This window comes from Maylandia zebra, linkage group LG13, assembly GCF_041146795.1.
Source record: "Maylandia zebra isolate NMK-2024a linkage group LG13, Mzebra_GT3a, whole genome shotgun sequence".
Lineage (NCBI taxonomy): Eukaryota > Metazoa > Chordata > Actinopteri > Cichliformes > Cichlidae > Maylandia > Maylandia zebra.
In genome coordinates, this window is record NC_135179.1 from 31,634,797 (window position 1) to 31,661,607 (window position 26,811).

General features: G+C 38.2%; 1 protein-coding gene across 1 annotated transcript in view; it reads right to left on the bottom strand.

The window, feature by feature from the left end:
* LOC112435749 (protein TANC1-like) overlaps positions 1-26,811 on the bottom strand; it is a 76,542-nt gene that overhangs the window by 25,110 nt on the left and 24,621 nt on the right. The window lies entirely within an intron of this gene.

Below are 26,811 nucleotides of genomic sequence, written 5' to 3' on the forward strand. Positions count from 1 at the left end.
TTCCTTTTCAAGCAGGAAGCTCACCCTTCTTGGTATACCCTTTAGATGAATACAGAGTTTTTAATTAAATACATATTCTTTAAATAATGTTCCCTTTTAGAAAAAGTAGGATAATTAAAAAAACAAAACATTTATTATAGCTCTGTCACGTAGAAAAAAACCTGTCTTTTTTCTGTGGTCTGTTATATAACATTAGGGGTGTTCGTGGCAATTAACTTTTTAATCGACTAAGCGGGTCAAGTAAGAAACACTTAAATATTAAGTTACATTTGAAAACTGTTTAAAAAAAAACATATCCCCATTCCACATTCCAAAATGTCATGTGACAATCTGATTGGCTTAGGAGTGATGATGTCACAAGGATGTCACAAGGATGTCACAAGGATCCTTTGAAGTTTTTCTATAAATAGGGGTGAGAAACAGCAATTTTCAGTTCGTTTCTTCGCAGCCTTTGTGTTTGCAGCCTTCAAACGTTGACTACAGAAAAATTTGGAAACCTCTCAGAGTCATCGGATACAAACGCCAACATGTATCCAAGATTACGGCAACCGAGACAAAAAGATTTCGCCGCCTCTCCTTCCACGCGTGGCCGGCCAATTTCTCCAAATGGCCTCTTATCCATCCAAAGGGCATTACAGGAGAGTAGGAATGAAAACAACCATCTCCAGAACAAAATTCGACAAATTGAAGAAGAAAAACGTCACCTGGAGAAGAAGTGCTTACAGATGGAAGCACAAAACAAACACCTGGAAGAAACACTACAGCGCCAGCCCGACATCAACATTATTAATGAGGGCTGGGGGATCAAGTTTGCTCAAGCCAGAGAGCAGATTGTATCCCTCATCAAAGAAAACAAGAAAAAGAGCGCTGAAGTTAAAGAAATGTCCGAGCAGCTTCAAGGCAGGAAAGCGACGATTGATCAAATGGAGTGGGATCTGCAATACATGGACCAAATGAATCACCTGCTCCAAAGAAAGCTTGATGAAGCTGAAGAAAAAAATAAAGAAGTCCTCCAACAGAAGGAACAACAGGACACAAAGCAAAAAGACCTGCAGCGCGAGCTCCAAGGCATGCAGGAAAAGTACAGAATGGTGAAGGCAGAGTTGGAACAAACATTGGTCCAAAATAAAGACCTCCTTCAAGAGAGAGAGCAACAGAAAGAAAGACTGCCAGAAGAAAAGTGCATTATCAAGGACTTTGAGAGTAAAAATCAAAAGTTGCAAGGATTCTGTGATGAACTGAAGGTCAAAACAAGTGAGCTGGAGGGAGAAAAGGAAACACTAGAAAAACGATGCTCACACATGCAGAAAAAGATTGATCACATGGCCAAAAACAACTCAGAGCTCATTAAGGGGATATTGTTGGAATTCAACAACTTGAAGCGGGAAAACACAGAAATGCAGGCCCAAAAGCAAAAACAAGACAAAACGCATGAGGACCTGCAGTGTACGCTCCGCGATATCCAGAAAAGAAATGAGCAGCTAGAAGGCCTGCACAAAGAAGATCAAGTGAGAAATGCAGACCTGCAGAAGGCAAAGCTGACACAGGAGGCAACATCCAAAGACCTCAAAGAAAAGCTTGAAGAAACACAAGCAACATTAGAACAGGTGGAACAAACATGCAAGAAACTAGAGAGGCAAAACACAGAAACCATCGATGAGTTGAGAACCCTCATCCTGGACAAAAAGGCGCTCGTGGAAAAGTCCATGAAAAAGAAGAAAAGATTCTTCAGCTTTTTCCGGTAGAGGGACAATACTGCTTCTTCAACTGATGTAGCCTCGTCTTGCTCCACCTCTGTTCACCCCCCCAACCAGTCCCGGCAGTTGACTGCCCCCTCCTGAGCCTGGTTCTGCCGGAGGTTTCTGCCCGTTTAAAGGCAGTTTTTCCTCCCCACTGTCGCCTAGTGCTTGCTCAGAGGGGATTGTTGGGGTTTTCTCTCCTCTACCTTGTTTCGTTATTTACTTGTTAACTTTTTGCTCTTACCTCATTTAACCTTGTTTCGTTATTTACTTGTTAACTTTTTGCTCTTACCTCATTTAACCTTGTTTCGTTATTTACTTGTTAACTTTTTGCTCTTACTTCATTTAACCTTGTTTCGTTATTTACTTGTTAACTTTTTGCTCTTACCTCATTTAACCTTGTTTCGTTATTTACTTGTTAACTTTTTGCTGTTTCGTTATTTACTTGTTAACTTTTTGCTCTTACTTCATTTAACCTTGTTTCGTTATTTACTTGCTTGTTTAACTTTTTTTTCAACTTATCTAACAAAATAAAACAGTTGAATTTATCCTTTGAGTATTGTTCATCTAATCTTTACAGAGTTTTTCCAAAACACTTTCAAACATTCAGATCTGTCTTTCATTTTCTTCTTGAAACCTCATGAACGGTGAACTAAAAACTCTGGAACATGGTTTGAAACACTGAAATTGTTTCAGCTGAAACTGGCAAAGTCATACGTGCGTGTGTGAGTGTCACAGGTGATATGGTGTCATTAGTCCGGTCATCATGTTTAGGCTCATTCACTCCAGAATTATTTAGGCCAAATCTTTAAAACAGTGTCACTGCACACACATTTCAATCACACAAATGCAGGATTAATTCTTTGCAGTATTTTATCTGATTTATTATGAGAATGTCACGCCTGATCATTTGCACCCACAACATCAAAAATGGGGGCAAAAGAGAGGAGACCACGTTTAATCGATTATAACACGAGGTCAGAAATATAAGTGCTGACATGAGTAGTGTCCACAGAAACCTCTGAATCTCAGCTAAAAACTCATGTAAACCATGTCTACAAACACCAAACAAAGCAAAGACACCAGACAGTTAAAAGAGCAGTTACTGCACCATGAATCTGTGGACAGGTAATATCCCTATTTTGATTTATGATTTTCTGGAGTTAAATGTGAACCAAAGCATATTTTCAAACGTGTTATATGCTATAAAATACTTTTAAAAATTAGGTGAGGGAAATAAAAAATCATTTTTTCTATGTTTGAGTCACAGTAACTTTGACATAGTAACATCTGCAGTAATATTTACAGCTCTGATGACATCTCACCAGTGTTAGCTTTATTTTGACACCAAGACTGTTTACACAGAGTTTGTAATTGCAGAGAAATACATTTATTTTGGTCATTTCCTTTTCAAGCAGGAAGCTCACCCTTCTTGGTATACCCTTTAGATGAATACAGAGTTTTTAATTAAATACATATTCTTTAAATAATGTTCCCTTTTAGAAAAAGTAGGATAATTAAAAAAACAAAACATTTATTATAGCTCTGTCACGTAGAAAAAAACCTGTCTTTTTTCTGTGGTCTGTTATATAACATTAGGGGTGTTCGTGGCAATTAACTTTTTAATCGACTAAGCGGGTCAAGTAAGAAACACTTAAATATTAAGTTACATTTGAAAACTGTTTAAAAAAAAACATATCCCCATTCCACATTCCAAAATGTCATGTGACAATCTGATTGGCTTAGGAGTGATGATGTCACAAGGATGTCACAAGGATGTCACAAGGATCCTTTGAAGTTTTTCTATAAATAGGGGTGAGAAACAGCAATTTTCAGTTCGTTTCTTCGCAGCCTTTGTGTTTGCAGCCTTCAAACGTTGACTACAGAAAAATTTGGAAACCTCTCAGAGTCATCGGATACAAACGCCAACATGTATCCAAGATTACGGCAACCGAGACAAAAAGATTTCGCCGCCTCTCCTTCCACGCGTGGCCGGCCAATTTCTCCAAATGGCCTCTTATCCATCCAAAGGGCATTACAGGAGAGTAGGAATGAAAACAACCATCTCCAGAACAAAATTCGACAAATTGAAGAAGAAAAACGTCACCTGGAGAAGAAGTGCTTACAGATGGAAGCACAAAACAAACACCTGGAAGAAACACTACAGCGCCAGCCCGACATCAACATTATTAATGAGGGCTGGGGGATCAAGTTTGCTCAAGCCAGAGAGCAGATTGTATCCCTCATCAAAGAAAACAAGAAAAAGAGCGCTGAAGTTAAAGAAATGTCCGAGCAGCTTCAAGGCAGGAAAGCGACGATTGATCAAATGGAGTGGGATCTGCAATACATGGACCAAATGAATCACCTGCTCCAAAGAAAGCTTGATGAAGCTGAAGAAAAAAATAAAGAAGTCCTCCAACAGAAGGAACAACAGGACACAAAGCAAAAAGACCTGCAGCGCGAGCTCCAAGGCATGCAGGAAAAGTACAGAATGGTGAAGGCAGAGTTGGAACAAACATTGGTCCAAAATAAAGACCTCCTTCAAGAGAGAGAGCAACAGAAAGAAAGACTGCCAGAAGAAAAGTGCATTATCAAGGACTTTGAGAGTAAAAATCAAAAGTTGCAAGGATTCTGTGATGAACTGAAGGTCAAAACAAGTGAGCTGGAGGGAGAAAAGGAAACACTAGAAAAACGATGCTCACACATGCAGAAAAAGATTGATCACATGGCCAAAAACAACTCAGAGCTCATTAAGGGGATATTGTTGGAATTCAACAACTTGAAGCGGGAAAACACAGAAATGCAGGCCCAAAAGCAAAAACAAGACAAAACGCATGAGGACCTGCAGTGTACGCTCCGCGATATCCAGAAAAGAAATGAGCAGCTAGAAGGCCTGCACAAAGAAGATCAAGTGAGAAATGCAGACCTGCAGAAGGCAAAGCTGACACAGGAGGCAACATCCAAAGACCTCAAAGAAAAGCTTGAAGAAACACAAGCAACATTAGAACAGGTGGAACAAACATGCAAGAAACTAGAGAGGCAAAACACAGAAACCATCGATGAGTTGAGAACCCTCATCCTGGACAAAAAGGCGCTCGTGGAAAAGTCCATGAAAAAGAAGAAAAGATTCTTCAGCTTTTTCCGGTAGAGGGACAATACTGCTTCTTCAACTGATGTAGCCTCGTCTTGCTCCACCTCTGTTCACCCCCCCAACCAGTCCCGGCAGTTGACTGCCCCCTCCTGAGCCTGGTTCTGCCGGAGGTTTCTGCCCGTTTAAAGGCAGTTTTTCCTCCCCACTGTCGCCTAGTGCTTGCTCAGAGGGGATTGTTGGGGTTTTCTCTCCTCTACCTTGTTTCGTTATTTACTTGTTAACTTTTTGCTCTTACCTCATTTAACCTTGTTTCGTTATTTACTTGTTAACTTTTTGCTCTTACCTCATTTAACCTTGTTTCGTTATTTACTTGTTAACTTTTTGCTCTTACTTCATTTAACCTTGTTTCGTTATTTACTTGTTAACTTTTTGCTCTTACCTCATTTAACCTTGTTTCGTTATTTACTTGTTAACTTTTTGCTGTTTCGTTATTTACTTGTTAACTTTTTGCTCTTACTTCATTTAACCTTGTTTCGTTATTTACTTGCTTGTTTAACTTTTTTTTCAACTTATCTAACAAAATAAAACAGTTGAATTTATCCTTTGAGTATTGTTCATCTAATCTTTACAGAGTTTTTCCAAAACACTTTCAAACATTCAGATCTGTCTTTCATTTTCTTCTTGAAACCTCATGAACGGTGAACTAAAAACTCTGGAACATGGTTTGAAACACTGAAATTGTTTCAGCTGAAACTGGCAAAGTCATACGTGCGTGTGTGAGTGTCACAGGTGATATGGTGTCATTAGTCCGGTCATCATGTTTAGGCTCATTCACTCCAGAATTATTTAGGCCAAATCTTTAAAACAGTGTCACTGCACACACATTTCAATCACACAAATGCAGGATTAATTCTTTGCAGTATTTTATCTGATTTATTATGAGAATGTCACGCCTGATCATTTGCACCCACAACATCAAAAATGGGGGCAAAAGAGAGGAGACCACGTTTAATCGATTATAACACGAGGTCAGAAATATAAGTGCTGACATGAGTAGTGTCCACAGAAACCTCTGAATCTCAGCTAAAAACTCATGTAAACCATGTCTACAAACACCAAACAAAGCAAAGACACCAGACAGTTAAAAGAGCAGTTACTGCACCATGAATCTGTGGACAGGTAATATCCCTATTTTGATTTATGATTTTCTGGAGTTAAATGTGAACCAAAGCATATTTTCAAACGTGTTATATGCTATAAAATACTTTTAAAAATTAGGTGAGGGAAATAAAAAATCATTTTTTCTATGTTTGAGTCACAGTAACTTTGACATAGTAACATCTGCAGTAATATTTACAGCTCTGATGACATCTCACCAGTGTTAGCTTTATTTTGACACCAAGACTGTTTACACAGAGTTTGTAATTGCAGAGAAATACATTTATTTTGGTCATTTCCTTTTCAAGCAGGAAGCTCACCCTTCTTGGTATACCCTTTAGATGAATACAGAGTTTTTAATTAAATACATATTCTTTAAATAATGTTCCCTTTTAGAAAAAGTAGGATAATTAAAAAAACAAAACATTTATTATAGCTCTGTCACGTAGAAAAAAACCTGTCTTTTTTCTGTGGTCTGTTATATAACATTAGGGGTGTTCGTGGCAATTAACTTTTTAATCGACTAAGCGGGTCAAGTAAGAAACACTTAAATATTAAGTTACATTTGAAAACTGTTTAAAAAAAAACATATCCCCATTCCACATTCCAAAATGTCATGTGACAATCTGATTGGCTTAGGAGTGATGATGTCACAAGGATGTCACAAGGATGTCACAAGGATCCTTTGAAGTTTTTCTATAAATAGGGGTGAGAAACAGCAATTTTCAGTTCGTTTCTTCGCAGCCTTTGTGTTTGCAGCCTTCAAACGTTGACTACAGAAAAATTTGGAAACCTCTCAGAGTCATCGGATACAAACGCCAACATGTATCCAAGATTACGGCAACCGAGACAAAAAGATTTCGCCGCCTCTCCTTCCACGCGTGGCCGGCCAATTTCTCCAAATGGCCTCTTATCCATCCAAAGGGCATTACAGGAGAGTAGGAATGAAAACAACCATCTCCAGAACAAAATTCGACAAATTGAAGAAGAAAAACGTCACCTGGAGAAGAAGTGCTTACAGATGGAAGCACAAAACAAACACCTGGAAGAAACACTACAGCGCCAGCCCGACATCAACATTATTAATGAGGGCTGGGGGATCAAGTTTGCTCAAGCCAGAGAGCAGATTGTATCCCTCATCAAAGAAAACAAGAAAAAGAGCGCTGAAGTTAAAGAAATGTCCGAGCAGCTTCAAGGCAGGAAAGCGACGATTGATCAAATGGAGTGGGATCTGCAATACATGGACCAAATGAATCACCTGCTCCAAAGAAAGCTTGATGAAGCTGAAGAAAAAAATAAAGAAGTCCTCCAACAGAAGGAACAACAGGACACAAAGCAAAAAGACCTGCAGCGCGAGCTCCAAGGCATGCAGGAAAAGTACAGAATGGTGAAGGCAGAGTTGGAACAAACATTGGTCCAAAATAAAGACCTCCTTCAAGAGAGAGAGCAACAGAAAGAAAGACTGCCAGAAGAAAAGTGCATTATCAAGGACTTTGAGAGTAAAAATCAAAAGTTGCAAGGATTCTGTGATGAACTGAAGGTCAAAACAAGTGAGCTGGAGGCAGAAAAGGAAACACTAGAAAAACGATGCTCACACATGCAGAAAAAGATTGATCACATGGCCAAAAACAACTCAGAGCTCATTAAGGGGATATTGTTGGAATTCAACAACTTGAAGCGGGAAAACACAGAAATGCAGGCCCAAAAGCAAAAACAAGACAAAACGCATGAGGACCTGCAGTGTACGCTCCGCGATATCCAGAAAAGAAATGAGCAGCTAGAAGGCCTGCACAAAGAAGATCAAGTGAGAAATGCAGACCTGCAGAAGGCAAAGCTGACACAGGAGGCAACATCCAAAGACCTCAAAGAAAAGCTTGAAGAAACACAAGCAACATTAGAACAGGTGGAACAAACATGCAAGAAACTAGAGAGGCAAAACACAGAAACCATCGATGAGTTGAGAACCCTCATCCTGGACAAAAAGGCGCTCGTGGAAAAGTCCATGAAAAAGAAGAAAAGATTCTTCAGCTTTTTCCGGTAGAGGGACAATACTGCTTCTTCAACTGATGTAGCCTCGTCTTGCTCCACCTCTGTTCACCCCCCCAACCAGTCCCGGCAGTTGACTGCCCCCTCCTGAGCCTGGTTCTGCCGGAGGTTTCTGCCCGTTTAAAGGCAGTTTTTCCTCCCCACTGTCGCCTAGTGCTTGCTCAGAGGGGATTGTTGGGGTTTTCTCTCCTCTACCTTGTTTCTTTATTTACTTGTTAACTTTTTGCTCTTACTTCATTTAACCTTGTTTCTTTATTTACTTGTTAACTTTTTGCTCTTACCTCATTTAACCTTGTTTCGTTATTTACTTGTTAACTTTTTGCTCTTACCTCATTTAACCTTGTTTCGTTATTTACTTGTTAACTTTTTGCTCTTACCTCATTTAACCTTGTTTCGTTATTTACTTGTTAACTTTTTGCTCTTACTTCATTTAACCTTGTTTCGTTATTTACTTGTTAACTTTTTGCTCTTACTTCATTTAACCTTGTTTCTTTATTTACTTGTTAACTTTTTGCTGTTTCGTTATTTACTTGTTAACTTTTTGCTCTTACTTCATTTAACCTTGTTTCGTTATTTACTTGCTTGTTTAACTTTTTTTTCAACTTATCTAACAAAATAAAACAGTTGAATTTATCCTTTGAGTATTGTTCATCTAATCTTTACAGAGTTTTTCCAAAACACTTTCAAACATTCAGATCTGTCTTTCATTTTCTTCTTGAAACCTCATGAACGGTGAACTAAAAACTCTGGAACATGGTTTGAAACACTGAAATTGTTTCAGCTGAAACTGGCAAAGTCATACGTGCGTGTGTGAGTGTCACAGGTGATATGGTGTCATTAGTCCGGTCATCATGTTTAGGCTCATTCACTCCAGAATTATTTAGGCCAAATCTTTAAAACAGTGTCACTGCACACACATTTCAATCACACAAATGCAGGATTAATTCTTTGCAGTATTTTATCTGATTTATTATGAGAATGTCACGCCTGATCATTTGCACCCACAACATCAAAAATGGGGGCAAAAGAGAGGAGACCACGTTTAATCGATTATAACACGAGGTCAGAAATATAAGTGCTGACATGAGTAGTGTCCACAGAAACCTCTGAATCTCAGCTAAAAACTCATGTAAACCATGTCTACAAACACCAAACAAAGCAAAGACACCAGACAGTTAAAAGAGCAGTTACTGCACCATGAATCTGTGGACAGGTAATATCCCTATTTTGATTTATGATTTTCTGGAGTTAAATGTGAACCAAAGCATATTTTCAAACGTGTTATATGCTATAAAATACTTTTAAAAATTAGGTGAGGGAAATAAAAAATCATTTTTTCTATGTTTGAGTCACAGTAACTTTGACATAGTAACATCTGCAGTAATATTTACAGCTCTGATGACATCTCACCAGTGTTAGCTTTATTTTGACACCAAGACTGTTTACACAGAGTTTGTAATTGCAGAGAAATACATTTATTTTGGTCATTTCCTTTTCAAGCAGGAAGCTCACCCTTCTTGGTATACCCTTTAGATGAATACAGAGTTTTTAATTAAATACATATTCTTTAAATAATGTTCCCTTTTAGAAAAAGTAGGATAATTAAAAAAACAAAACATTTATTATAGCTCTGTCACGTAGAAAAAAACCTGTCTTTTTTCTGTGGTCTGTTATATAACATTAGGGGTGTTCGTGGCAATTAACTTTTTAATCGACTAAGCGGGTCAAGTAAGAAACACTTAAATATTAAGTTACATTTGAAAACTGTTTAAAAAAAAACATATCCCCATTCCACATTCCAAAATGTCATGTGACAATCTGATTGGCTTAGGAGTGATGATGTCACAAGGATGTCACAAGGATGTCACAAGGATCCTTTGAAGTTTTTCTATAAATAGGGGTGAGAAACAGCAATTTTCAGTTCGTTTCTTCGCAGCCTTTGTGTTTGCAGCCTTCAAACGTTGACTACAGAAAAATTTGGAAACCTCTCAGAGTCATCGGATACAAACGCCAACATGTATCCAAGATTACGGCAACCGAGACAAAAAGATTTCGCCGCCTCTCCTTCCACGCGTGGCCGGCCAATTTCTCCAAATGGCCTCTTATCCATCCAAAGGGCATTACAGGAGAGTAGGAATGAAAACAACCATCTCCAGAACAAAATTCGACAAATTGAAGAAGAAAAACGTCACCTGGAGAAGAAGTGCTTACAGATGGAAGCACAAAACAAACACCTGGAAGAAACACTACAGCGCCAGCCCGACATCAACATTATTAATGAGGGCTGGGGGATCAAGTTTGCTCAAGCCAGAGAGCAGATTGTATCCCTCATCAAAGAAAACAAGAAAAAGAGCGCTGAAGTTAAAGAAATGTCCGAGCAGCTTCAAGGCAGGAAAGCGACGATTGATCAAATGGAGTGGGATCTGCAATACATGGACCAAATGAATCACCTGCTCCAAAGAAAGCTTGATGAAGCTGAAGAAAAAAATAAAGAAGTCCTCCAACAGAAGGAACAACAGGACACAAAGCAAAAAGACCTGCAGCGCGAGCTCCAAGGCATGCAGGAAAAGTACAGAATGGTGAAGGCAGAGTTGGAACAAACATTGGTCCAAAATAAAGACCTCCTTCAAGAGAGAGAGCAACAGAAAGAAAGACTGCCAGAAGAAAAGTGCATTATCAAGGACTTTGAGAGTAAAAATCAAAAGTTGCAAGGATTCTGTGATGAACTGAAGGTCAAAACAAGTGAGCTGGAGGGAGAAAAGGAAACACTAGAAAAACGATGCTCACACATGCAGAAAAAGATTGATCACATGGCCAAAAACAACTCAGAGCTCATTAAGGGGATATTGTTGGAATTCAACAACTTGAAGCGGGAAAACACAGAAATGCAGGCCCAAAAGCAAAAACAAGACAAAACGCATGAGGACCTGCAGTGTACGCTCCGCGATATCCAGAAAAGAAATGAGCAGCTAGAAGGCCTGCACAAAGAAGATCAAGTGAGAAATGCAGACCTGCAGAAGGCAAAGCTGACACAGGAGGCAACATCCAAAGACCTCAAAGAAAAGCTTGAAGAAACACAAGCAACATTAGAACAGGTGGAACAAACATGCAAGAAACTAGAGAGGCAAAACACAGAAACCATCGATGAGTTGAGAACCCTCATCCTGGACAAAAAGGCGCTCGTGGAAAAGTCCATGAAAAAGAAGAAAAGATTCTTCAGCTTTTTCCGGTAGAGGGACAATACTGCTTCTTCAACTGATGTAGCCTCGTCTTGCTCCACCTCTGTTCACCCCCCCAACCAGTCCCGGCAGTTGACTGCCCCCTCCTGAGCCTGGTTCTGCCGGAGGTTTCTGCCCGTTTAAAGGCAGTTTTTCCTCCCCACTGTCGCCTAGTGCTTGCTCAGAGGGGATTGTTGGGGTTTTCTCTCCTCTACCTTGTTTCTTTATTTACTTGTTAACTTTTTGCTCTTACTTCATTTAACCTTGTTTCTTTATTTACTTGTTAACTTTTTGCTCTTACCTCATTTAACCTTGTTTCGTTATTTACTTGTTAACTTTTTGCTCTTACCTCATTTAACCTTGTTTCGTTATTTACTTGTTAACTTTTTGCTCTTACTTCATTTAACCTTGTTTCGTTATTTACTTGTTAACTTTTTGCTCTTACTTCATTTAACCTTGTTTCGTTATTTACTTGTTAACTTTTTGCTCTTACCTCATTTAACCTTGTTTCGTTATTTACTTGTTAACTTTTTGCTCTTACCTCATTTAACCTTGTTTCGTTATTTACTTGTTAACTTTTTGCTCTTACCTCATTTAACCTTGTTTCGTTATTTACTTGTTAACTTTTTGCTCTTACTTCATTTAACCTTGTTTCTTTATTTACTTGTTAACTTTTTGCTGTTTCGTTATTTACTTGTTAACTTTTTGCTCTTACTTCATTTAACCTTGTTTCGTTATTTACTTGCTTGTTTAACTTTTTTTTCAACTTATCTAACAAAATAAAACAGTTGAATTTATCCTTTGAGTATTGTTCATCTAATCTTTACAGAGTTTTTCCAAAACACTTTCAAACATTCAGATCTGTCTTTCATTTTCTTCTTGAAACCTCATGAACGGTGAACTAAAAACTCTGGAACATGGTTTGAAACACTGAAATTGTTTCAGCTGAAACTGGCAAAGTCATACGTGCGTGTGTGAGTGTCACAGGTGATATGGTGTCATTAGTCCGGTCATCATGTTTAGGCTCATTCACTCCAGAATTATTTAGGCCAAATCTTTAAAACAGTGTCACTGCACACACATTTCAATCACACAAATGCAGGATTAATTCTTTGCAGTATTTTATCTGATTTATTATGAGAATGTCACGCCTGATCATTTGCACCCACAACATCAAAAATGGGGGCAAAAGAGAGGAGACCACGTTTAATCGATTATAACACGAGGTCAGAAATATAAGTGCTGACATGAGTAGTGTCCACAGAAACCTCTGAATCTCAGCTAAAAACTCATGTAAACCATGTCTACAAACACCAAACAAAGCAAAGACACCAGACAGTTAAAAGAGCAGTTACTGCACCATGAATCTGTGGACAGGTAATATCCCTATTTTGATTTATGATTTTCTGGAGTTAAATGTGAACCAAAGCATATTTTCAAACGTGTTATATGCTATAAAATACTTTTAAAAATTAGGTGAGGGAAATAAAAAATCATTTTTTCTATGTTTGAGTCACAGTAACTTTGACATAGTAACATCTGCAGTAATATTTACAGCTCTGATGACATCTCACCAGTGTTAGCTTTATTTTGACACCAAGACTGTTTACACAGAGTTTGTAATTGCAGAGAAATACATTTATTTTGGTCATTTCCTTTTCAAGCAGGAAGCTCACCCTTCTTGGTATACCCTTTAGATGAATACAGAGTTTTTAATTAAATACATATTCTTTAAATAATGTTCCCTTTTAGAAAAAGTAGGATAATTAAAAAAACAAAACATTTATTATAGCTCTGTCACGTAGAAAAAAACCTGTCTTTTTTCTGTGGTCTGTTATATAACATTAGGGGTGTTCGTGGCAATTAACTTTTTAATCGACTAAGCGGGTCAAGTAAGAAACACTTAAATATTAAGTTACATTTGAAAACTGTTTAAAAAAAAACATATCCCCATTCCACATTCCAAAATGTCATGTGACAATCTGATTGGCTTAGGAGTGATGATGTCACAAGGATGTCACAAGGATGTCACAAGGATCCTTTGAAGTTTTTCTATAAATAGGGGTGAGAAACAGCAATTTTCAGTTCGTTTCTTCGCAGCCTTTGTGTTTGCAGCCTTCAAACGTTGACTACAGAAAAATTTGGAAACCTCTCAGAGTCATCGGATACAAACGCCAACATGTATCCAAGATTACGGCAACCGAGACAAAAAGATTTCGCCGCCTCTCCTTCCACGCGTGGCCGGCCAATTTCTCCAAATGGCCTCTTATCCATCCAAAGGGCATTACAGGAGAGTAGGAATGAAAACAACCATCTCCAGAACAAAATTCGACAAATTGAAGAAGAAAAACGTCACCTGGAGAAGAAGTGCTTACAGATGGAAGCACAAAACAAACACCTGGAAGAAACACTACAGCGCCAGCCCGACATCAACATTATTAATGAGGGCTGGGGGATCAAGTTTGCTCAAGCCAGAGAGCAGATTGTATCCCTCATCAAAGAAAACAAGAAAAAGAGCGCTGAAGTTAAAGAAATGTCCGAGCAGCTTCAAGGCAGGAAAGCGACGATTGATCAAATGGAGTGGGATCTGCAATACATGGACCAAATGAATCACCTGCTCCAAAGAAAGCTTGATGAAGCTGAAGAAAAAAATAAAGAAGTCCTCCAACAGAAGGAACAACAGGACACAAAGCAAAAAGACCTGCAGCGCGAGCTCCAAGGCATGCAGGAAAAGTACAGAATGGTGAAGGCAGAGTTGGAACAAACATTGGTCCAAAATAAAGACCTCCTTCAAGAGAGAGAGCAACAGAAAGAAAGACTGCCAGAAGAAAAGTGCATTATCAAGGACTTTGAGAGTAAAAATCAAAAGTTGCAAGGATTCTGTGATGAACTGAAGGTCAAAACAAGTGAGCTGGAGGGAGAAAAGGAAACACTAGAAAAACGATGCTCACACATGCAGAAAAAGATTGATCACATGGCCAAAAACAACTCAGAGCTCATTAAGGGAATATTGTTGGAATTCAACAACTTGAAGCGGGAAAACACAGAAATGCAGGCCCAAAAGCAAAAACAAGACAAAACGCATGAGGACCTGCAGTGTACGCTCCGCGATATCCAGAAAAGAAATGAGCAGCTAGAAGGCCTGCACAAAGAAGATCAAGTGAGAAATGCAGACCTGCAGAAGGCAAAGCTGACACAGGAGGCAACATCCAAAGACCTCAAAGAAAAGCTTGAAGAAACACAAGCAACATTAGAACAGGTGGAACAAACATGCAAGAAACTAGAGAGGCAAAACACAGAAACCATCGATGAGTTGAGAACCCTCATCCTGGACAAAAAGGCGCTCGTGGAAAAGTCCATGAAAAAGAAGAAAAGATTCTTCAGCTTTTTCCGGTAGAGGGACAATACTGCTTCTTCAACTGATGTAGCCTCGTCTTGCTCCACCTCTGTTCACCCCCCCAACCAGTCCCGGCAGTTGACTGCCCCCTCCTGAGCCTGGTTCTGCCGGAGGTTTCTGCCCGTTTAAAGGCAGTTTTTCCTCCCCACTGTCGCCTAGTGCTTGCTCAGAGGGGATTGTTGGGGTTTTCTCTCCTCTACCTTGTTTCGTTATTTACTTGTTAACTTTTTGCTCTTACCTCATTTAACCTTGTTTCTTTATTTACTTGTTAACTTTTTGCTCTTACCTCATTTAACCTTGTTTCGTTATTTACTTGTTAACTTTTTGCTCTTACCTCATTTAACCTTGTTTCGTTATTTACTTGTTAACTTTTTGCTCTTACCTCATTTAACCTTGTTTCGTTATTTACTTGTTAACTTTTTGCTCTTACTTCATTTAACCTTGTTTCGTTATTTACTTGTTAACTTTTTGCTCTTACCTCATTTAACCTTGTTTCGTTATTTACTTGTTAACTTTTTGCTCTTACTTCATTTAACCTTGTTTCGTTATTTACTTGCTTGTTTAACTTTTTTCTCAACTTATCTAACAAAATAAAACAGTTGAATTTATCCTTTGAGTATTGTTCATCTAATCTTTACAGAGTTTTTCCAAAACACTTTCAAACATTCAGATCTGTCTTTCATTTTCTTCTTGAAACCTCATGAACGGTGAACTAAAAACTCTGGAACATGGTTTGAAACACTGAAATTGTTTCAGCTGAAACTGGCAAAGTCATACGTGCGTGTGTGAGTGTCACAGGTGATATGGTGTCATTAGTCCGGTCATCATGTTTAGGCTCATTCACTCCAGAATTATTTAGGCCAAATCTTTAAAACAGTGTCACTGCACACACATTTCAATCACACAAATGCAGGATTAATTCTTTGCAGTATTTTATCTGATTTATTATGAGAATGTCACGCCTGATCATTTGCACCCACAACATCAAAAATGGGGGCAAAAGAGAGGAGACCACGTTTAATCGATTATAACACGAGGTCAGAAATATAAGTGCTGACATGAGTAGTGTCCACAGAAACCTCTGAATCTCAGCTAAAAACTCATGTAAACCATGTCTACAAACACCAAACAAAGCAAAGACACCAGACAGTTAAAAGAGCAGTTACTGCACCATGAATCTGTGGACAGGTAATATCCCTATTTTGATTTATGATTTTCTGGAGTTAAATGTGAACCAAAGCATATTTTCAAACGTGTTATATGCTATAAAATACTTTTAAAAATTAGGTGAGGGAAATAAAAAATCATTTTTTCTATGTTTGAGTCACAGTAACTTTGACATAGTAACATCTGCAGTAATATTTACAGCTCTGATGACATCTCACCAGTGTTAGCTTTATTTTGACACCAAGACTGTTTACACAGAGTTTGTAATTGCAGAGAAATACATTTATTTTGGTCATTTCCTTTTCAAGCAGGAAGCTCACCCTTCTTGGTATACCCTTTAGATGAATACAGAGTTTTTAATTAAATACATATTCTTTAAATAATGTTCCCTTTTAGAAAAAGTAGGATAATTAAAAAAACAAAACATTTATTATAGCTCTGTCACGTAGAAAAAAACCTGTCTTTTTTCTGTGGTCTGTTATATAACATTAGGGGTGTTCGTGGCAATTAACTTTTTAATCGACTAAGCGGGTCAAGTAAGAAACACTTAAATATTAAGTTACATTTGAAAACTGTTTAAAAAAAAACATATCCCCATTCCACATTCCAAAATGTCATGTGACAATCTGATTGGCTTAGGAGTGATGATGTCACAAGGATGTCACAAGGATGTCACAAGGATCCTTTGAAGTTTTTCTATAAATAGGGGTGAGAAACAGCAATTTTCAGTTCGTTTCTTCGCAGCCTTTGTGTTTGCAGCCTTCAAACGTTGACTACAGAAAAATTTGGAAACCTCTCAGAGTCATCGGATACAAACGCCAACATGTATCCAAGATTACGGCAACCGAGACAAAAAGATTTCGCCGCCTCTCCTTCCACGCGTGGCCGGCCAATTTCTCCAAATGGCCTCTTATCCATCCAAAGGGCATTACAGGAGAGTAGGAATGAAAACAACCATCTCCAGAACAAAATTCGACAAATTGAAGAAGAAAAACGTCACCTGGAGAAGAAGTGCTTACAGATGGAAGCACAAAACAAACACCTGGAAGAAACACTACAGCGCCAGCCCGACATCAACATTATTAATGAGGGCTGGGGGATCAAGTTTGCTCAAGCCAGAGAGCAGATTGTATCCCTCATCAAAGAAAACAAGAAAAAGAGCGCTGAAGTTAAAGAAATGTCCGAGCAGCTTCAAGGCAGGAAAGCGACGATTGATCAAATGGAGTGGGATCTGCAATACATGGACCAAATGAATCACCTGCTCCAAAGAAAGCTTGATGAAGCTGAAGAAAAAAATAAAGAAGTCCTCCAACAGAAGGAACAACAGGACACAAAGCAAAAAGACCTGCAGCGCGAGCTCCAAGGCATGCAGGAAAAGTACAGAATGGTGAAGGCAGAGTTGGAACAAACATTGGTCCAAAATAAAGACCTCCTTCAAGAGAAAGAGCAACAGAAAGAAAGACTGCCAGAAGAAAAGTGCATTATCAAGGACTTTGAGAGTAAAAATCAAAAGTTGCAAGGATTCTGTGATGAACTGAAGGTCAAAACAAGTGAGCTGGAGGGAGAAAAGGAAACACTAGAAAAACGATGCTCACACATGCAGAAAAAGATTGATCACATGGCCAAAAACAACTCAGAGCTCATTAAGGGGATATTGTTGGAATTCAACAACTTGAAGCGGGAAAACACAGAAATGCAGGCCCAAAAGCAAAAACAAGACAAAACGCATGAGGACCTGCAGTGTACGCTCCGCGATATCCAGAAAAGAAATGAGCAGCTAGAAGGCCTGCACAAAGAAGATCAAGTGAGAAATGCAGACCTGCAGAAGGCAAAGCTGACACAGGAGGCAACATCCAAAGACCTCAAAGAAAAGCTTGAAGAAACACAAGCAACATTAGAACAGGTGGAACAAACATGCAAGAAACTAGAGAGGCAAAACACAGAAACCATCGATGAGTTGAGAACCCTCATCCTGGACAAAAAGGCGCTTGTGGAAAAGTCCATGAAAAAGAAGAAAAGATTCTTCAGCTTTTTCCGGTAGAGGGACAATACTGCTTCTTCAACTGATGTAGCCTCGTCTTGCTCCACCTCTGTTCACCCCCCCAACCAGTCCCGGCAGTTGACTGCCCCCTCCTGAGCCTGGTTCTGCCGGAGGTTTCTGCCCGTTTAAAGGCAGTTTTTCCTCCCCACTGTCGCCTAGTGCTTGCTCAGAGGGGATTGTTGGGGTTTTCTCTCCTCTACCTTGTTTCTTTATTTACTTGTTAACTTTTTGCTCTTACTTCATTTAACCTTGTTTCTTTATTTACTTGTTAACTTTTTGCTCTTACCTCATTTAACCTTGTTTCGTTATTTACTTGTTAACTTTTTGCTCTTACCTCATTTAACCTTGTTTCGTTATTTACTTGTTAACTTTTTGCTCTTACCTCATTTAACCTTGTTTCGTTATTTACTTGTTAACTTTTTGCTCTTACTTCATTTAACCTTGTTTCGTTATTTACTTGTTAACTTTTTGCTCTTACTTCATTTAACCTTGTTTCTTTATTTACTTGTTAACTTTTTGCTGTTTCGTTATTTACTTGTTAACTTTTTGCTCTTACTTCATTTAACCTTGTTTCGTTATTTACTTGCTTGTTTAACTTTTTTTTCAACTTATCTAACAAAATAAAACAGTTGAATTTATCCTTTGAGTATTGTTCATCTAATCTTTACAGAGTTTTTCCAAAACACTTTCAAACATTCAGATCTGTCTTTCATTTTCTTCTTGAAACCTCATGAACGGTGAACTAAAAACTCTGGAACATGGTTTGAAACACTGAAATTGTTTCAGCTGAAACTGGCAAAGTCATACGTGCGTGTGTGAGTGTCACAGGTGATATGGTGTCATTAGTCCGGTCATCATGTTTAGGCTCATTCACTCCAGAATTATTTAGGCCAAATCTTTAAAACAGTGTCACTGCACACACATTTCAATCACACAAATGCAGGATTAATTCTTTGCAGTATTTTATCTGATTTATTATGAGAATGTCACGCCTGATCATTTGCACCCACAACATCAAAAATGGGGGCAAAAGAGAGGAGACCACGTTTAATCGATTATAACACGAGGTCAGAAATATAAGTGCTGACATGAGTAGTGTCCACAGAAACCTCTGAATCTCAGCTAAAAACTCATGTAAACCATGTCTACAAACACCAAACAAAGCAAAGACACCAGACAGTTAAAAGAGCAGTTACTGCACCATGAATCTGTGGACAGGTAATATCCCTATTTTGATTTATGATTTTCTGGAGTTAAATGTGAACCAAAGCATATTTTCAAACGTGTTATATGCTATAAAATACTTTTAAAAATTAGGTGAGGGAAATAAAAAATCATTTTTTCTATGTTTGAGTCACAGTAACTTTGACATAGTAACATCTGCAGTAATATTTACAGCTCTGATGACATCTCACCAGTGTTAGCTTTATTTTGACACCAAGACTGTTTACACAGAGTTTGTAATTGCAGAGAAATACATTTATTTTGGTCATTTCCTTTTCAAGCAGGAAGCTCACCCTTCTTGGTATACCCTTTAGATGAATACAGAGTTTTTAATTAAATACATATTCTTTAAATAATGTTCCCTTTTAGAAAAAGTAGGATAATTAAAAAAACAAAACATTTATTATAGCTCTGTCACGTAGAAAAAAACCTGTCTTTTTTCTGTGGTCTGTTATATAACATTAGGGGTGTTCGTGGCAATTAACTTTTTAATCGACTAAGCGGGTCAAGTAAGAAACACTTAAATATTAAGTTACATTTGAAAACTGTTTAAAAAAAAACATATCCCCATTCCACATTCCAAAATGTCATGTGACAATCTGATTGGCTTAGGAGTGATGATGTCACAAGGATGTCACAAGGATGTCACAAGGATGTCACAAGGATCCTTTGAAGTTTTTCTATAAATAGGGGTGAGAAACAGCAATTTTCAGTTCGTTTCTTCGCAGCCTTTGTGTTTGCAGCCTTCAAACGTTGACTACAGAAAAATTTGGAAACCTCTCAGAGTCATCGGATACAAACGCCAACATGTATCCAAGATTACGGCAACCGAGACAAAAAGATTTCGCCGCCTCTCCTTCCACGCGTGGCCGGCCAATTTCTCCAAATGGCCTCTTATCCATCCAAAGGGCATTACAGGAGAGTAGGAATGAAAACAACCATCTCCAGAACAAAATTCGACAAATTGAAGAAGAAAAACGTCACCTGGAGAAGAAGTGCTTACAGATGGAAGCACAAAACAAACACCTGGAAGAAACACTACAGCGCCAGCCCGACATCAACATTATTAATGAGGGCTGGGGGATCAAGTTTGCTCAAGCCAGAGAGCAGATTGTATCCCTCATCAAAGAAAACAAGAAAAAGAGCGCTGAAGTTAAAGAAATGTCCGAGCAGCTTCAAGGCAGGAAAGCGACGATTGATCAAATGGAGTGGGATCTGCAATACATGGACCAAATGAATCACCTGCTCCAAAGAAAGCTTGATGAAGCTGAAGAAAAAAATAAAGAAGTCCTCCAACAGAAGGAACAACAGGACACAAAGCAAAAAGACCTGCAGCGCGAGCTCCAAGGCATGCAGGAAAAGTACAGAATGGTGAAGGCAGAGTTGGAACAAACATTGGTCCAAAATAAAGACCTCCTTCAAGAGAGAGAGCAACAGAAAGAAAGACTGCCAGAAGAAAAGTGCATTATCAAGGACTTTGAGAGTAAAAATCAAAAGTTGCAAGGATTCTGTGATGAACTGAAGGTCAAAACAAGTGAGCTGGAGGCAGAAAAGGAAACACTAGAAAAACGATGCTCACACATGCAGAAAAAGATTGATCACATGGCCAAAAACAACTCAGAGCTCATTAAGGGGATATTGTTGGAATTCAACAACTTGAAGCGGGAAAACACAGAAATGCAGGCCCAAAAGCAAAAACAAGACAAAACGCATGAGGACCTGCAGTGTACGCTCCGCGATATCCAGAAAAGAAATGAGCAGCTAGAAGGCCTGCACAAAGAAGATCAAGTGAGAAATGCAGACCTGCAGAAGGCAAAGCTGACACAGGAGGCAACATCCAAAGACCTCAAAGAAAAGCTTGAAGAAACACAAGCAACATTAGAACAGGTGGAACAAACATGCAAGAAACTAGAGAGGCAAAACACAGAAACCATCGATGAGTTGAGAACCCTCATCCTGGACAAAAAGGCGCTCGTGGAAAAGTCCATGAAAAAGAAGAAAAGATTCTTCAGCTTTTTCCGGTAGAGGGACAATACTGCTTCTTCAACTGATGTAGCCTCGTCTTGCTCCACCTCTGTTCACCCCCCCAACCAGTCCCGGCAGTTGACTGCCCCCTCCTGAGCCTGGTTCTGCCGGAGGTTTCTGCCCGTTTAAAGGCAGTTTTTCCTCCCCACTGTCGCCTAGTGCTTGCTCAGAGGGGATTGTTGGGGTTTTCTCTCCTCTACCTTGTTTCTTTATTTACTTGTTAACTTTTTGCTCTTACTTCATTTAACCTTGTTTCTTTATTTACTTGTTAACTTTTTGCTCTTACCTCATTTAACCTTGTTTCGTTATTTACTTGTTAACTTTTTGCTCTTACCTCATTTAACCTTGTTTCGTTATTTACTTGTTAACTTTTTGCTCTTACCTCATTTAACCTTGTTTCTTTATTTACTTGTTAACTTTTTGCTCTTACCTCATTTAACCTTGTTTCGTTATTTACTTGTTAACTTTTTGCTCTTACCTCATTTAACCTTGTTTCTTTATTTACTTGTTAACTTTTTGCTCTTACCTCATTTAACCTTGTTTCGTTATTTACTTGTTAACTTTTTGCTCTTACCTCATTTAACCTTGTTTCTTTATTTACTTGTTAACTTTTTGCTCTTACCTCATTTAACCTTGTTTCTTTATTTACTTGTTAACTTTTTGCTCTTACTTCATTTAACCTTGTTTCTTTATTTACTTGTTAACTTTTTGCTCTTACCTCATTTAACCTTGTTTCATTATTTACTTGTTAACTTTTTGCTCTTACTTCATTTAACCTTGTTTCGTTATTTACTTGCTTGTTTAACTTTTTTTTCAACTTATCTAACAAAATAAAACAGTTGAATTTATCCTTTGAGTATTGTTCATCTAATCTTTACAGAGTTTTTCCAAAACACTTTCAAACATTCAGATCTGTCTTTCATTTTCTTCTTGAAACCTCATGAACGGTGAACTAAAAACTCTGGAACATGGTTTGAAACACTGAAATTGTTTCAGCTGAAACTGGCAAAGTCATACGTGCGTGTGTGAGTGTCACAGGTGATATGGTGTCATTAGTCCGGTCATCATGTTTAGGCTCATTCACTCCAGAATTATTTAGGCCAAATCTTTAAAACAGTGTCACTGCACACACATTTCAATCACACAAATGCAGGATTAATTCTTTGCAGTATTTTATCTGATTTATTATGAGAATGTCACGCCTGATCATTTGCACCCACAACATCAAAAATGGGGGCAAAAGAGAGGAGACCACGTTTAATCGATTATAACACGAGGTCAGAAATATAAGTGCTGACATGAGTAGTGTCCACAGAAACCTCTGAATCTCAGCTAAAAACTCATGTAAACCATGTCTACAAACACCAAACAAAGCAAAGACACCAGACAGTTAAAAGAGCAGTTACTGCACCATGAATCTGTGGACAGGTAATATCCCTATTTTGATTTATGATTTTCTGGAGTTAAATGTGAACCAAAGCATATTTTCAAACGTGTTATATGCTATAAAATACTTTTAAAAATTAGGTGAGGGAAATAAAAAATCATTTTTTCTATGTTTGAGTCACAGTAACTTTGACATAGTAACATCTGCAGTAATATTTACAGCTCTGATGACATCTCACCAGTGTTAGCTTTATTTTGACACCAAGACTGTTTACACAGAGTTTGTAATTGCAGAGAAATACATTTATTTTGGTCATTTCCTTTTCAAGCAGGAAGCTCACCCTTCTTGGTATACCCTTTAGATGAATACAGAGTTTTTAATTAAATACATATTCTTTAAATAATGTTCCCTTTTAGAAAAAGTAGGATAATTAAAAAAACAAAACATTTATTATAGCTCTGTCACGTAGAAAAAAACCTGTCTTTTTTCTGTGGTCTGTTATATAACATTAGGGGTGTTCGTGGCAATTAACTTTTTAATCGACTAAGCGGGTCAAGTAAGAAACACTTAAATATTAAGTTACATTTGAAAACTGTTTAAAAAAAAACATATCCCCATTCCACATTCCAAAATGTCATGTGACAATCTGATTGGCTTAGGAGTGATGATGTCACAAGGATGTCACAAGGATGTCACAAGGATCCTTTGAAGTTTTTCTATAAATAGGGGTGAGAAACAGCAATTTTCAGTTCGTTTCTTCGCAGCCTTTGTGTTTGCAGCCTTCAAACGTTGACTACAGAAAAATTTGGAAACCTCTCAGAGTCATCGGATACAAACGCCAACATGTATCCAAGATTACGGCAACCGAGACAAAAAGATTTCGCCGCCTCTCCTTCCACGCGTGGCCGGCCAATTTCTCCAAATGGCCTCTTATCCATCCAAAGGGCATTACAGGAGAGTAGGAATGAAAACAACCATCTCCAGAACAAAATTCGACAAATTGAAGAAGAAAAACGTCACCTGGAGAAGAAGTGCTTACAGATGGAAGCACAAAACAAACACCTGGAAGAAACACTACAGCGCCAGCCCGACATCAACATTATTAATGAGGGCTGGGGGATCAAGTTTGCTCAAGCCAGAGAGCAGATTGTATCCCTCATCAAAGAAAACAAGAAAAAGAGCGCTGAAGTTAAAGAAATGTCCGAGCAGCTTCAAGGCAGGAAAGCGACGATTGATCAAATGGAGTGGGATCTGCAATACATGGACCAAATGAATCACCTGCTCCAAAGAAAGCTTGATGAAGCTGAAGAAAAAAATAAAGAAGTCCTCCAACAGAAGGAACAACAGGACACAAAGCAAAAAGACCTGCAGCGCGAGCTCCAAGGCATGCAGGAAAAGTACAGAATGGTGAAGGCAGAGTTGGAACAAACATTGGTCCAAAATAAAGACCTCCTTCAAGAGAGAGAGCAACAGAAAGAAAGACTGCCAGAAGAAAAGTGCATTATCAAGGACTTTGAGAGTAAAAATCAAAAGTTGCAAGGATTCTGTGATGAACTGAAGGTCAAAACAAGTGAGCTGGAGGGAGAAAAGGAAACACTAGAAAAACGATGCTCACACATGCAGAAAAAGATTGATCACATGGCCAAAAACAACTCAGAGCTCATTAAGGGGATATTGTTGGAATTCAACAACTTGAAGCGGGAAAACACAGAAATGCAGGCCCAAAAGCAAAAACAAGACAAAACGCATGAGGACCTGCAGTGTACGCTCCGCGATATCCAGAAAAGAAATGAGCAGCTAGAAGGCCTGCACAAAGAAGATCAAGTGAGAAATGCAGACCTGCAGAAGGCAAAGCTGACACAGGAGGCAACATCCAAAGACCTCAAAGAAAAGCTTGAAGAAACACAAGCAACATTAGAACAGGTGGAACAAACATGCAAGAAACTAGAGAGGCAAAACACAGAAACCATCGATGAGTTGAGAACCCTCATCCTGGACAAAAAGGCGCTCGTGGAAAAGTCCATGAAAAAGAAGAAAAGATTCTTCAGCTTTTTCCGGTAGAGGGACAATACTGCTTCTTCAACTGATGTAGCCTCGTCTTGCTCCACCTCTGTTCACCCCCCCAACCAGTCCCGGCAGTTGACTGCCCCCTCCTGAGCCTGGTTCTGCCGGAGGTTTCTGCCCGTTTAAAGGCAGTTTTTCCTCCCCACTGTCGCCTAGTGCTTGCTCAGAGGGGATTGTTGGGGTTTTCTCTCCTCTACCTTGTTTCGTTATTTACTTGTTAACTTTTTGCTCTTACTTCATTTAACCTTGTTTCTTTATTTACTTGTTAACTTTTTGCTCTTACCTCATTTAACCTTGTTTCGTTATTTACTTGTTAACTTTTTGCTCTTACTTCATTTAACCTTGTTTCGTTATTTACTTGTTAACTTTTTGCTCTTACTTCATTTAACCTTGTTTCTTTATTTACTTGTTAACTTTTTGCTCTTACTTCATTTAACCTTGTTTCGTTATTTACTTGTTAACTTTTTGCTCTTACTTCATTTAACCTTGTTTCTTTATTTACTTGTTAACTTTTTGCTCTTACCTCATTTAACCTTGTTTCGTTATTTACTTGTTAACTTTTTGCTCTTACCTCATTTAACCTTGTTTCGTTATTTACTTGTTAACTTTTTGCTCTTACCTCATTTAACCTTGTTTCGTTATTTACTTGTTAACTTTTTGCTCTTACTTCATTTAACCTTGTTTCTTTATTTACTTGTTAACTTTTTGCTGTTTCGTTATTTACTTGTTAACTTTTTGCTCTTACTTCATTTAACCTTGTTTCGTTATTTACTTGCTTGTTTAACTTTTTTTTCAACTTATCTAACAAAATAAAACAGTTGAATTTATCCTTTGAGTATTGTTCATCTAATCTTTACAGAGTTTTTCCAAAACACTTTCAAACATTCAGATCTGTCTTTCATTTTCTTCTTGAAACCTCATGAACGGTGAACTAAAAACTCTGGAACATGGTTTGAAACACTGAAATTGTTTCAGCTGAAACTGGCAAAGTCATACGTGCGTGTGTGAGTGTCACAGGTGATATGGTGTCATTAGTCCGGTCATCATGTTTAGGCTCATTCACTCCAGAATTATTTAGGCCAAATCTTTAAAACAGTGTCACTGCACACACATTTCAATCACACAAATGCAGGATTAATTCTTTGCAGTATTTTATCTGATTTATTATGAGAATGTCACGCCTGATCATTTGCACCCACAACATCAAAAATGGGGGCAAAAGAGAGGAGACCACGTTTAATCGATTATAACACGAGGTCAGAAATATAAGTGCTGACATGAGTAGTGTCCACAGAAACCTCTGAATCTCAGCTAAAAACTCATGTAAACCATGTCTACAAACACCAAACAAAGCAAAGACACCAGACAGTTAAAAGAGCAGTTACTGCACCATGAATCTGTGGACAGGTAATATCCCTATTTTGATTTATGATTTTCTGGAGTTAAATGTGAACCAAAGCATATTTTCAAACGTGTTATATGCTATAAAATACTTTTAAAAATTAGGTGAGGGAAATAAAAAATCATTTTTTCTATGTTTGAGTCACAGTAACTTTGACATAGTAACATCTGCAGTAATATTTACAGCTCTGATGACATCTCACCAGTGTTAGCTTTATTTTGACACCAAGACTGTTTACACAGAGTTTGTAATTGCAGAGAAATACATTTATTTTGGTCATTTCCTTTTCAAGCAGGAAGCTCACCCTTCTTGGTATACCCTTTAGATGAATACAGAGTTTTTAATTAAATACATATTCTTTAAATAATGTTCCCTTTTAGAAAAAGTAGGATAATTAAAAAAACAAAACATTTATTATAGCTCTGTCACGTAGAAAAAAACCTGTCTTTTTTCTGTGGTCTGTTATATAACATTAGGGGTGTTCGTGGCAATTAACTTTTTAATCGACTAAGCGGGTCAAGTAAGAAACACTTAAATATTAAGTTACATTTGAAAACTGTTTAAAAAAAAACATATCCCCATTCCACATTCCAAAATGTCATGTGACAATCTGATTGGCTTAGGAGTGATGATGTCACAAGGATGTCACAAGGATGTCACAAGGATCCTTTGAAGTTTTTCTATAAATAGGGGTGAGAAACAGCAATTTTCAGTTCGTTTCTTCGCAGCCTTTGTGTTTGCAGCCTTCAAACGTTGACTACAGAAAAATTTGGAAACCTCTCAGAGTCATCGGATACAAACGCCAACATGTATCCAAGATTACGGCAACCGAGACAAAAAGATTTCGCCGCC